Consider the following 14086-nt stretch of genomic DNA (forward strand, 5'->3'; position numbering starts at 1 on the left):
AAATAGTACAAGGCTGATGCGGAGAAATGTTAAAGTAAAAGTCACTATGGTTAGAACATAGTGGCAAGTACCTCTTGGGAGAATTTAGGAGTCACTTATCAGAAGTAGGGATTCAATTCCAACTAACTGCACCTGGTACACCCCAACAGAATGGTGTAGAAAAAGGAAGGTATAGAACTCTTATGGAAATAAGTAGATTGATGAGTTATTTAGAATATTACCAAAATTATTTTTAGGATATACTCTGGAAACGGAAGTGAATATAGTACCTTCCAAAGTCAGAACTCTCTACTCATATAGAATTGCTGAATAGGCGTAAGCCTATTTCGAAGCATATTCGGATTCGGGTAGTCCAGCACATATGCTGAAGAGAGACAATGATAAGTTGGACAGGAATTCACTTGTTTGTGGGTTATCCTAGAGAAATGAAAGTAGGTTTATAGTCTTAAAAATCAGAAGGTCATTGTTAGCATCAATGACCGATTTTTAGAAAATGACTATGTAATAAACCACGTGCCCATAAGAAAATTTGTTCTTAAGGAAATAATAAAAGACATGTCTAATCTAGTACCAATTGTACAAGATGAGATACCACAAGGAAACTGCAACACATATCACAAATGATACACAATTGCAGAAAGTGTCTTGTCGTAGTGGGAGGGTTGTTAGGCAACCTAAAAAGATTCATGTTTTGGGAGAGTTTTTTGACTCGATCCCTGGAGGACATGAACCTGATCTCCGGACATATGACGAAGCACTCCAAGATAAAGATGCAATATCTTGGCAAAGAGTAATGAATAACAGAATTAGAATATATGTATTCTAATAAAATCTGGAAGCTTGTAGAACCACCAAATGGTGTAAAAGCCTTTGGGTATAAAAAGGTCTATAATAGGAAAAGAGGGATAGACAGGAAGGTAGAAACTTTCAAAACAAGGCTAGATGAAAAAGGAAACTTTTTCACTGGTAGTCATGCTTAAGTCTATCCGGATACTTTTATCTATTTGGTAAGTGGATGTCAAGACAACATTCCTTAATGGAAGTCTTGATGAAAACATCCATATAAAGCAACCAGAAGGGTTCATTGCAAAGGGCTAAGAGTATCTTGTGTGCAAGCTCAATCAGTCTATGGACTGATGCAAAGCTTCAAGGTCTTGGAACATCCAGTTTATCAAAGTAATCCAGACCTATGGATTTATTGAGTAAACGGATAAGTCTTGTGTATACAAAAGGTGTGATGGAAACGTGGTGATATTTCTTGTACTATACGTAGATAACATTTTTGGTAGTTGGAAACAATATCAAAATGTTGTCAGAAGTAAGGGTATGGTAGTCCAAATAATTCGATATAAAGGACTTGGGAGAATGTATATATTTTTGAGATCAAAGGATCGCAAGAAAAGTATACTTATCCTAAGCTTGATACATCAGAAAAATCCTTGCTCGTTTTAAGCATGCAAAACTCCTAGAAAGGTTTCTTACCTTTTAAGCATGGAGTGTCTTTATCTAAAGAGATGTCTCCGATGACATCAAAGAAGATTGAGGACATGTAGGCAGTTCTTTATGCTTCGGCAGTTAGACAACCTAATGTATGCTATGCACGAGATCAGAAATATGTTTTGTCAAGGACATAGTTGGCAGATATCAAAGTAACCCTAGACAAGGACATTGGACTGCAATAAAGCATATATTAAAGTACCTTAGAGGAACTAGAGATTATATGCTAGCTTACAAGGTAGTTAATTTAGTCCCTGTGGGTTGCATGGATTTTGACTTCCAATCGGATAGGGACAATAATAAGTCAACCTCGGGGTTTTGTGTTTACTTTAGGAGGTAAAGTCATAACTATGGAAGAGTGATAAACATAGGTGTTTTTCTGGACTCCACCATAGAAGCTGAGTATATGGCAAGCCTCTGAGATAGCCATAAAAGTTGAATGACTCAATAACCTCAAGATAGACTTAGATATGATTTCTGGTTTGTCCAAAGATTATTACAATTTATTGTAATAACATTGGTGCAGTAGCAAACTTGAAGAAACCATAAGTCTATAAAGTAAGAAAACACAATAGAGCGCAAGTACCACCCAATACGAGAAATCGTATAAACGAGGAGAAGTTGTTGCCGCCTAGATTACATCAGATGATAACCTAAGGTCCTTAAGGCAAGAGCTTTTGAAAGGCATGGGAATCAGATGTATGGCGCAGATATGACAGTCTTTTAGTATAAGTGGGAGATTGTTAGAGTGTATACTAAAAGCCTAGCTTTTGGTATAAACATTTATCTAGAAATAAGAATCACATTGGTCAAATGTTTACATTTATGATAAATGTAGTTGTTCGGTTAATTTATATTGTAACATGTGTGGTGTCACACACAGAGGATCATGTTATCAGTACCTTATAAATTATAAACAGTAGCTCACGACCATAATGGAAAGGAACAAACCATTGGAAGGTCGTAGTGTAATTAGGTATTAGTTTATCTTAACTATATAATTACACTAGTACACTTAGAGTGTATTGAGTAGGACAATTAGAGGTCGTTTCTTTTATACTTTATAAACAAACAAAGACCTCAGTTATTATGGAAGTGTGTGCTCTTAATCCTAATATAATAACAAGCACATATATTTGATATTTATTTCTTTAATTTATCAATGGGTGAGATTTAGTTCGATGAATCAATAAGCCCGATAAGTTGGGAAATGATATCACTTATAGTGTGTGTTGTTGATTATAGAAGGAAACTGTGTCCTAGTGATCTAGGTTGAGAATGTCCCCAAGAGGAGCTCATAAGGATTGTCATGTTAAACCCTGCAGGTGGACTTAGTCTGACATGACAATGAAGTTGAGTGGTACTACTTGAGCTAGATATTAATTAAGTGAGTTGTCAGTAACTTACTTAATTAGTGGACATTTGTTATCTTAAACACAGGGAGACTAACACACTCATGATAAGAAGGAGCCCAAAATGTAATTTGGGATTGGTGTGGTAGTTCAATAATAGTTCTCTAGTGGAATGAATTATTATTGATAAAATTAAGTTGTGTGTTCGGGGCGAGCACGGGATGCTTAATTTCATCGGGAGACCAAAACCAATTCCTCCTCTCGGTCCCTATCGTAGCCTCTTAATTATAGAGTACTATACCCACATTCTTACCCATCCTATAGGGGACGACCAAGCTAGCTTGGAGACCAAGCTAGGGCCGGCCATGGGTATGTTCATGGGTGAATTCATGTGGCCGGCCCTATTAAAATAAAAAGGAGTTTTAATTTTAAAATGTTTCTTATGTGGATAATATAATTTAAAAGAGAGTTTAAAAATTTAAATCCTTCCTTTTATAAGATTCTACAAAAGATTAAGAGAAGAGTTAAAATCTCTTTCCTTATTTGTAGATTAAAAGGTTGATTTTAATTTTGGTAAAAACTTTCCTTTTAATTATATTCATGATTTAAAAGAAAGTTTAAAAATTAAAAATTCTCTTTTATTAGTTTCTACAAAAGATTAAGAAAAGATTTAATATCTTTCCTTATTTGTAGATTGAAAGGAGATTTTAATTTTAGAGATAACTTTCCTTTTGGAAATTATCCACATGTTTAAAAGAAAGATTTTAATTTATAAAATTTTTTTTATTAACCAATCATGAAGGGATTAAAATTATTGGAGAAATTTTTATAAATTTCTAGAAATAAATTAGGAAGTTTTAATTTTTGTTTTAATTAAAACTCTCCTTGTTTTGGGGAGAAGAGTGGCCGGCCATTATAATTTGAAAAGAGAAAATTATTTTAATTAAATAAATTTTCCTTTTCAATGGCAAAAGAATTAAGGAGGTTTTTATTAAATTTTCCTTATTTGCCAAGACCAAGGATTATAAAAGAGGGGGTAGAGGAGGCTTCAAGGCTAATGACTCTATTCTATTTTTCCTCTCTTTTTTCCTTGGGTGTGGCCGGCCCTTTCTTTCCTCTCCTCTCCTTTGTGTGGCCGAAACCTTCTCATGGTGGAGATATCTTTGGTGGCCGGATCTAAGAAGGAGAAGAAGGAGAGAAAAGAAGCCTCTTTTCTAGCATCCCTTGGAGCATGGTGGTGGTGGCCGAACCTCTTCATCCTAGGAGAAGTTTTGATGGCCAAAACTTGTAAGGAAGAAGAAGGCGCTTGGTGGTTCTCATCTCGGAAGATCGTTGCCCACACAACGTCCGAGGTTAGAAGAGGAATACGGTAGAAGATCAAGAGGTCTTTCTAAAAGGTATAACTAGTATTTTTTTGTTTCCGCATCATACTAGTTATTTTTGGAAATAATACTAAATACAAGAGGCATACGATTCTAGAGTTTCGAATTTGTTTTCGATATAGTGTTCTTTTGTTTTTCTTTCCCTTGTGATTTGATTGTTCTTTTCGGTTAACCTAAAGTTATTTTAGGAAATTAAATATTAGCTTTCTATAAAAGGTTTTGTCTAGTCGGTGGTGGTTGCTCCCATATCCAAGAAGGTCATGTGCCTCGCCACGTCAGTACTGGGAACCAATTATGGAAATTAATATTTAATGGAATTAATAAATTAAGGTGACTTGGGTCGAACGTGTTAAGTTCCGCAGGAGATCCAAGTCAAAACCTAAAAGAACAAATAGATTAAGTTTTGGATCAAATGTGTTAAGTTCCGCAGGCGATCCAAAATTTAATTTAAAAGAACACATGGTAGCTAGGAAAAGGTTTAGACCTTTGTACAAATTTTTTGTACAGTGGAACCTCTAGGTTTTCAGAGTAGCAACCAACAGGGGCAAGAAAGAAAGGTGTTGAAATTGAAGAAAGCTCTCTATGACTTGAAGCAAGCACTGAGAGCATAGAATTCAAGAATTGATGCATACTTCAAAGAAAATGACTTTATGCAATGCCCTTATGAGCATGTTCTTTGTGTAAGAGCAAATAATGATAACATCTTATTGGTATCATTATATGTAGATAATCTAATCTTGATAGCAAGTTCACCTCAAATGATAAAATTTTTTAAGGAAGCTATGGCAAAAGCATTTGATATGACCGATATGGGACTTATGTCCTACTTTCTCGGCTTGGAGGTGAAATAAGGAGTTGATAGCATATTTATGACTCAAGAACAATATGCAAAGGAGGTCCTCAAGAGATTTAGAATAGATGATTGTAATCCAATTAACACACCGGTGGACTATGGAACAAAGCTATCCAAGAGTGACGAAGGAAAGACGGTTGATCCCACACATTTCAAAAGCTTGGTGGGAAGCTTGCGGTACTTGTGCTGGAACGGATATATTATATGGAGTCGGTCTTGTAAGAAGGTTCATGGAGGAGCCTAAAGAGACTCATTGGAGGCGGCCAAGTGAATCCTTTGTTATGTCTGAGGTACTCTGAATCACGGACTATTAATTTTATTCTCACTCTAACAATTCTTAACTTGTTGGATATTCGGATAGTGATTGGGATAGAGACTGTGATGATCGAAGAAGCACTTCCGGCTTTGCATTCTTCGTTGGAGATACGACATTTTCTTGGATGTCAAAAAAATAACCTATTGTTACTCTCTCCACTTGTGAAGTAGAGTACATTGCTGCATTCTCATATGTTAGTCATGCTATATGGCTAAGAAGCTTGTTAAAGGAGATAAAATTTAAACAAAATGAAGCAACTCAAATTTGCATTGATAATAAATCGGCAATTGCATTGGGGAAGAATCCTGTATATCATCAAAGAAGTAAGTATATTGATGTTCGCTTTCATTCTATTCACGAACATGTGAAAAAAAAATGATGTGGAGCTAGTCTATGTGAAGACTAAAGATCAAGTTATTGACATCTTTACAAAGTCACTCAAATTTGAAGACTTCATCAAAATATGAATTTGCTTGGAGTCACAAAATCAAGTTTAAGAGGGGGTGTTGAGAATTAAACTTTATTTTTAGAGATAAAAGTTGTTGAGAAAAGTTTATGAACATAGAATGATGAGGTAACAATTATTGATGAGAGTTTGTGATAAGATAGAATTTGATGAGGTGTCATGATAAGGATAGGAGTCTCATGGAGATAGAATTAAAAAAAAATCTAGATTATTAGTGTTTATCCAATAAGCCTATAAATATATACCTTTTTCAATGAATGAAGCAAGTTAAAATTTTATTTTATTCTCCTCCTCTTCCACGTAGAGATTCTCCTCCTCTTTCATATTTTTTCTCCCATAATTCCTTTTTTCCAACAGAGAAGTCTCTTTTAGATGATATTATTTGTAGACAGAAGCAACCCAGACTTCTATCTTTCGAAACTCAAGCCAATGGCAATGTCCAAAATCTGTTATTAACTTAGATTGGAACCTCTGGCGTTAATAAGAATCTCAGTTCTTTGCATGTCAAACGGCGAGGCCGCCCACAAAAAAGGCAAAAGAGTCTGATATGGAAACTTTAGCTCAACCCAACAAGGAACAGGTAATTTTATCTGCATTAAACAGTTGTGACCTTAACTTCTTCGATGTGCATTCTAAATGACTATGTATTCATGACCAATATCCTGTCTGGAATCTGAGTCAGACGAAAGCTGGTTGAGATGGCGTCGGTGTTGTAGGAGAGGTGACTTAGACACACCTAGCATATATGCACCGGAAAGACGGACCCCCACGTGGAACTTAAGGACAGTGGTGACGAGATCGGTGGTATTTAGGCTTTGCACACACTCAAATAAGCACACGGAATGTTAAAGACCAAAAACCAGGAAAAAAGTCCTCGGCGTAGGCCCTCCGACGCTCAAGTCAGGTACTTTTTCTCTAGAAGAACATTGTATGAAGGAAAAAGAACTGTAGAAGACGAGTGCGGATGTGCGCGTACCTGCTCAAGGGAGAGGACCTCCCTTTTTATATGACAATACGTACCTCTGGAGCCTGACCGATGTCAGAAAATGTTGGGTGTTAGGGCCTGTCGGGTGACGGAGTACACGTGGTGCCCTCTCATTGGTTGAAAGAAGGTTCCATTCATGGTCGACCACTAGAATATTCCCTGGCTGATGACAGTTATTCTCTGACAGGCGGTTACGATTCTCTGACATTGTTTGTCGCTTAGCGCTTTTTGTCCTGCCCGGGTTTAGCTACGGACAGCTCGGGATGACTGTTCGGGTATGCCACCTGACTCGAGTCTTGATAAGGGGGACGAGCTGTGGCGAGGGTCCCATCTTTCACGCTTGGATTGCTGAAGGGCCCAATGGGAGTTGTCTTACTGAAAGGACTAGACCTGGCTATATGGCCTGAGCTGAGGAAACCTGACCAGTCAGGGCAGGTCAGACATTACTTTAGGCTACATCTTGTGTCTCAGATCTGGGATCCTGATCTGTACTCGACTGGGAATTATGCGGTTGATGACGTTAGGCGGTCTAACTCCTTCTTTTCCCTCCTAACTGCCGACTGGCACGTCCCTTTGACTTCTAACTGTCACGTCTCCTTAACTTTGGATTGTCCTTGACTATCATATTCCTTTGACTTTTGACTACCTGACCTTATCAGACTCCACCTTTATACATCGTATCAACCAAGATTTTCTGAGATCATCATTGATTGGTAGTGAAAGCAATATGCTTCAATCTAGTGCAACTGCTACTCACCTTAATACACAGCGAATTGATTTGACGGTCTATAGCAATCTTACTATTCCACGCTTTTACATCCCTTGGCCCCATGATTTCTGTCTTTCTTATCTAATATTTAGGTTTTGGTTTTGAATTAGGAAGACATCACCACAGATGATTTACCATTTGACAGTCATTTTGGCATGCACATAAATCAAGAGCATCACATTGACAATCAGCCAAGGACACAGACACACAATCTCTTGCAGGTTTTGATTTGTAGTTCATTTTAAAATTTGTTAAAACTCCTTTGTTATTTTTGAAAAAGTCATACTTGTATGCAATTTTATGTTTTCTTTAATCTTTTTGACTTTTCTATCTGTTCCACTCTTTGTTTTATGATAATTCCCTACTTGATTTGAGTGTGTTATTCTTATTTACAACGGTCCAACGATAGGAAATCAGTCAAGAATGCAGTGGATTTATCAACAAATACTACAAGTGCATTGCTGTTCCACAATTATTATACCTCTAAAATTAGGAATTATCATGTCTGTGCTATAAATCATTTCACCGGGGGAATTATTCAACAGTATTTAGATTGACTTGTTTTCTGGATGAGATAATATATAAAAACATGCAAGTCATGTTACCTTTAGGTATTTTCATAGTCATGTATCCATTGGTACCTTTATGGAACGCTTGCAAAGACGATTAGTTATCATTAAACATTACCAACGTGTGCACATTTGTTGAGTCTCTTAGACATTTAAAAGAGAATAGCTAATCTAATATTGTTATCAAGGATTAAGGAAGCCAAAAAATTTCATGTTTTTATGTTGCTAAATTGTAAATTTAATCGAAGCCATGTCACTGAAATGCCCCACTTTATTTTTTTTTTCTAGCCACATTTGCTAATATGTAACAATGTAGTCCTTTCATCTAAGTATCCCATCACTATTTTTATGTAAGATCAGAGGATGAGAAGTATGAAAGTAGCCTAACTCAGCTCTCCAATTGATGTTTCTGTTTTATCCTCCAACCATTATGGTAGTCAAGTAATCAATCACATTTATGAAAGAAGTACCCAGTGAATTTTCTACAAGTATTTAGTCCCAATGAACTATCCTGCATGTATAATTGAAACATGGGAATGGATGTAGTAGCCAAGATATTGCTGGTGGATAAGTGAAATGGAAGATCACTTTTTTTATGAACTAATCTGTAAAGCTTTTATTTACTTTAATCTCCAATTTGCAGGATGCCCATGTACCAAAAGTACCTTCTGGTCGAAGGACCGGGTAATATGAAAGTTACATGAGGCTTGGGTATGCTCTTGGATTTCTTCTGTATCCTAGCTTTTTATACTTGTTGAGCATTAATTGTAAATAGAATAGTGCTCTGTCACGGGAGTATATCTATATTTCCTAATATATGATTCATGTCAAGGGGCTACTATGATCCTATTCAAAATTATTATGAGTCGGATGAAAATTGGATGAAGTATCGTAAGTGTTGATGGAGAGAAAATTGTAATGCTGTGATCGTACGGGCTTCAGAGAGCGACCCTCACGTGGTCCTAAAAGACTGTTGGATCTAAGTCGGTATATTAGAACTCTGCGCACACTTAGATAAGCACATGGAACGTTAAAGGTCGAGAACCAGGGAAAAAGTCCCTGGAGCAGGCCCTCCGACGCTCAAGTCAGGTACTTTTTCCCCAGAAGAACAGTGTATGAAGGAAGAAAAAAAAAGTAGGAGACAAGTGTACGAGTAAGCGTACCTACGCAAGGGAGATGACTGTTAGGACCTTCGGATGCGGCTAGAGAGGGGGGGTGTGAATAGCCGACCCCAAATTCACGTTTCTTCCTACAATTTTAGTTAGCGCAGCGGAAATAAAAGATAGAAACGAAATAGGAGAATATCAAACCTCAAACGCGACGATATAACGAGATTCGGAGATGATACTCCTACTCCTCGGCGTGTCCGTAAGGTGGACGAATCCTATCAATCCGTCGGTGGATGAGACACCGGAAAATCGGCTAATAAAAACTCCTTCTGGGTGAAGAAACCTCGCCACAATCTCTCTTGCAACAGCAAGATCGGAGTACGAAGATAAAGCAAGAAGCCAAGAACAATATGAATGTAAAAACACTAGTTTGCTTGCCTTCTCGTCGACTGGTGATGAAGCAACCACTTCACGGATGCCAACAACAGCAGCAACTGATCAGTTGGAGTCCAGCCGAGGGAAGCTCACACAAAGCTTCAGCAGTGGAGAGCTCAGCAAAGCTCAGATCGCAGGAGCAAAAAGAAGTCAGCCCCACTGTAGAGGCCCTCCACCTCTTGATTTATATGAACCTGCGAAGAAGAAGACACAGACACAGACACAGAAATCTAGCCGTTGTGACTCAACGGCTAGACCTGGACCGATCAGGTTCCACCCTGATCGATCCAGGACGGATCACAGAGAGTTGGTTGCAGAGCCCTGATCGGTCTGTGGACCGATCAGGCCATAGGTGGATCGGTCCACAGACCGATCCCTCCTATTCCTTCTCCCAATCTGTTTGGTTACTGATTGGTTACCAGACCGATCAGATGACACACAGTGAGAATCAGTGTATCACTGGATCGGTCAGCAGATCGATCCAGATACCCATAGTATCACTGGATCGGTCAGCAGACCGATCCAATTTCCCAGCCTTAAACCTAAAGCCTTCTTGATCTAGAGAACGAGCTACCGAGCCCTCTCTGACCTAGTCCGGAGAAGGAGCTACCGAGCCCTCTCCGACTTCCATGTCCGGTCCAGAGAACGAGCTACCGAGCCCTCTCTGACCTAGTCCAGAGAATGAGCTACCGAGCCCTCTCCGACTTCCACGTCCGGTCCAGAGAACGAGCTACCGATCCCTCTCGGACCTAGTCTGGGGAACGAGCTACCGAGCCCTCTCCGACTTCGTCTGGTCCAGAGAACGAGCTACCGAGCCCTCTCTGACCTAGTCTAGAGAATGAGCTACCGAGCCCTCTCCGACTCCATCCAGTCCAGAGAACGAGCTACCGAGCCCTCTCTGACCTAGTCCGGAGAACGAGCTACCGAGCCCTCTCTGACCTAGTCCGGAGAACGAGCTACCGAGCCCTCTCCGACTCCATCCAGTCCAGAGAACGAGCTACCGAGCCCTCTCCGACCTCCCATGCCAAGCTTCCATACTTGGACTTTTCCCCGTGCCAAGCTCCCTGCTTGGACTTTTCCTGTGCCAAGCTCCCTGCTTGGACTTTTCCGTGCCAAGTCTCCATACTTAGACTTTTCCCGAATCAGGTCAACTCAAGTCAGGTCAACTAGGTCAACTTTGACCAAAGGTTGCACCCACAATCCCCCAAGTTCCTATTCTTGTCAAATATCAAAATACAACTTCTCTATTCTTGTCAGACATCAAAATATACCTCGAGTCAGGTCAACTCGAGTCGGGTCACCCAGGTCAACCTTGACCTAAGGTTGCACCAACAACGACGCCCTTTTTTATGTGACAATGCGTACCTTCTGGAGACTGGCCCCTGCCAGAGGGTGTCGGGTGTCAGGACTTTGTCGGGTGGTGGAGGGCACGTGACCTTCTCCTATAGACTGGGGGAAGGTTCTATTTGCAGATGACTTCAACCGTTGGAATATTTCCTGACATGCAGCAGCTATTCTCTGACAGGTGGTTACGATTCCTTGACATGTTGTCGCATAGCGCCTTCTATCCTGCCCTGGTGTGATCGAGGTAGCCCGGGTCGGTCCGCTAAGTGCTGATGAATAGACTGGATGGATGGAGGGGTGCGATCGGAGTCCCTTTCTTCTGGCTTTTATGATTCAGACTCGACCGAGAATGACAAGTCTGTTTACGCGGGCTAGCTTGAGGAAACCTTATAGGTGAAGACAGGTCCGGCTCGCCTTGATCACGCGGCATACCGCAGACCTGGTTTCCTGACCGGTAGACCCCTCCCTGGCCTTATACGTCGGATGGCCCAAGTGGTCCTACTCCGAATGTTAACTGTCACACCCCCTTGACTTCTGACTGTCACGTCTTCTTGACTTTTGACTGTCATGCCCCCTTGACTTCTGATTGTCACATCTCCTTGACTTCTGACTACTACTTCCTCTTGACTTCTGACGATCGGATCTTATGATTATACACTGTATCATACTATATTAGGGGAAAAGCTAGGCAAGGGAAATTATTATATGATCCAAAGAAAGAAGTATAGGAGACTCGTTGGAAGGATAAATTATCTCACCATCATTACGCCAATATCTCATTTATTGTGTGTGTGATTAGTCACTTAGAACTTAATATATGTCGTTGCTTTAAAAGGAGGCTGCATCTTCACATAGATAAATTCATCGTAATCCTTAATATCGCTGATTTTTTAAATTTGTTTTGGTATTCAGGGATAAACCCTTACTACCTGGAACAACTTATGATGATTATGTGGAACTAAAACTTAATACAGAGAAAATTACAATTTACGGAAAGCTTAGGAAGTCAGAGTCGTCTAGCGAAAGAGAGGGATGGGCAGGAGATAGCAAACAAGGCCTCTTAGAACCACCCAAGCCAAAAGTTAAGGAAAATAACCTGATGAAAGTTCTTGGTTTTGAAGCAGCTCAAGACCCGACCAAAGTTTGTAAGCTCACCCCAGCTAAACGACGTGAAAAGAAAGAGAAGCAACTTTTTGACGGTCCAAGTTCACTTGAGACTTTTGTTTCTATATACAAGAGCAAAGACCTCTCACACTGACAAACCTGTTTCAAAGTTTGTGTTATGATATTAGATGACATCAGTGTTGTGGCTGTGGGAGGAGGTAGAAAACCAATAAAAAGGCACTGGAAGCTGATGCTAAGAAGGATTCACTGAGCCACAGTGGTAGGCAATGAGGAAGAGGGGGCCGAGGATGCAGATGCCCCTGCCAACAATTGAGCTTTTGTTTGGCAGGGTAGTGTTGCTAAAGCTATCTTCAACACATTTCATGTCATTAATGCAGAAGTGAAGCTGCCACTAGGAAGATATTTCTTCAAGTTGATGTTGCAGTTGATAGATTCTTTGAGAGCATGAAATAAAAATGAAATCAAACTATAATCGTTCACAGTGATCTCCCGAAGAAATCGCAGAAGAAGATGTTGGTCGACGAAGACGCTGCCGCTGTCGGTAGCACGATCACGAGTAACTAAAAAGCGCTTCAAGGTTCACAAACCAAATCCCAGGGTGTTCTGCTTTGGCTCTCTACTCGTTCTCTTATCCCCTCACCTTATGCACTTCTCGCTTGCCCCCGATTGCTCTTGGACGCCATCATATATAGCAAGTAAAACATTGGTTACCAACCGATGCTTTGATGGTTGGCTTTCAATGGAGGAAGATGAAGGTGAATGGACACCCCTTCATCTTCCCGACATTGCAACTGATGCAACGTCTAACATCTTCCACTCGTCCAAGTCAATCCATAAGGTTATATGGTTACATAGATTATGTCAGTCACATAGACTACGAGGTGATCATGTCATAATGCCAAAGCCAAATATTAATTGGTCACAAAGACCGATTAAGTCATATAGACTATTTGACGATCAAGTCATGAAGACTAGAGCAAAATTAATTAGTCACAAAGACCAAATAAGTCACATAGATTTTATGATGATCAAATCACGAAGACCAGAGCATTAATTAGTCACAAAAACCATATAAGAACATCCATTCCATACATTAGGGAAAATGGTTCGTGCAACAGCATGCATACTAAGCATTTATTGCTAAGAAGATTGTTATACTTTACATAGCTGCTCTTTAGAATGAATCAGAGACATCAATGACTTGCCTTTACCCCAGATTAAATTATTTACATCATTATGAACATCTCTAATCCCTCATATTGACTATATGTGAAGAGCATATTCAATATCTCCAATTAAACAAATTATTCACAATTACATTTTATGTACTGAACTAAAAATGTAACTGGTACCAGTGAATAAATACCACATATGTAACTGGTTTTGACTGGAAATGATTAACTAAGCCAACAACATAGCTTATAGCAGGATGAGTACACAACATAGTGTACATTAAACTACCAATAACACTAGCATATGGTTTTTTCTTCATTTCGGCTATTTTCTCAAGAGTCTTGGGATACATACTTTTGCTCAAAATAGGACCTTTCGCTATAGGCGTCTGTTCGATATTACAATCTGACATATTGAAGTGTTGTAGCATCTTAGTGATATAAGCTTCTTGAGACAAACCCAAAAGCCTTTTTGATCAATCTCTAATGATCTTCACTCCTAAGATGTACTCTGCTTCTCCCATATCTATTATGTCAAATTACGATGAAAGCAATATTTAACTTATATCACACACTTTATGTCACTTCCAGCTATTAGCATATCATCAACATATAATGATAAAATAACAAACTGTCCTTTTTCCTTTCTAAGGTAAACACAATGATCCTCATTAATCATTTCGAAACTATAAGACAAAATGACTTCATTAAA

The 14086-nt window shown here is 39.3% G+C and overlaps 1 pseudogene; it reads left to right on the forward strand.

Moving 5' to 3' along the window:
* Window positions 1-7211: 7211 nt before the first annotated feature.
* Window positions 7212-12655, forward strand: LOC121986543 (annotated as a pseudogene).
* The last annotated feature ends 1431 nt before the right edge of the window (window positions 12656-14086 follow it).

The sequence above is a fragment of the Zingiber officinale genome, chromosome 5B, assembly GCF_018446385.1.
Source record: "Zingiber officinale cultivar Zhangliang chromosome 5B, Zo_v1.1, whole genome shotgun sequence".
NCBI lineage: Eukaryota > Viridiplantae > Streptophyta > Magnoliopsida > Zingiberales > Zingiberaceae > Zingiber > Zingiber officinale.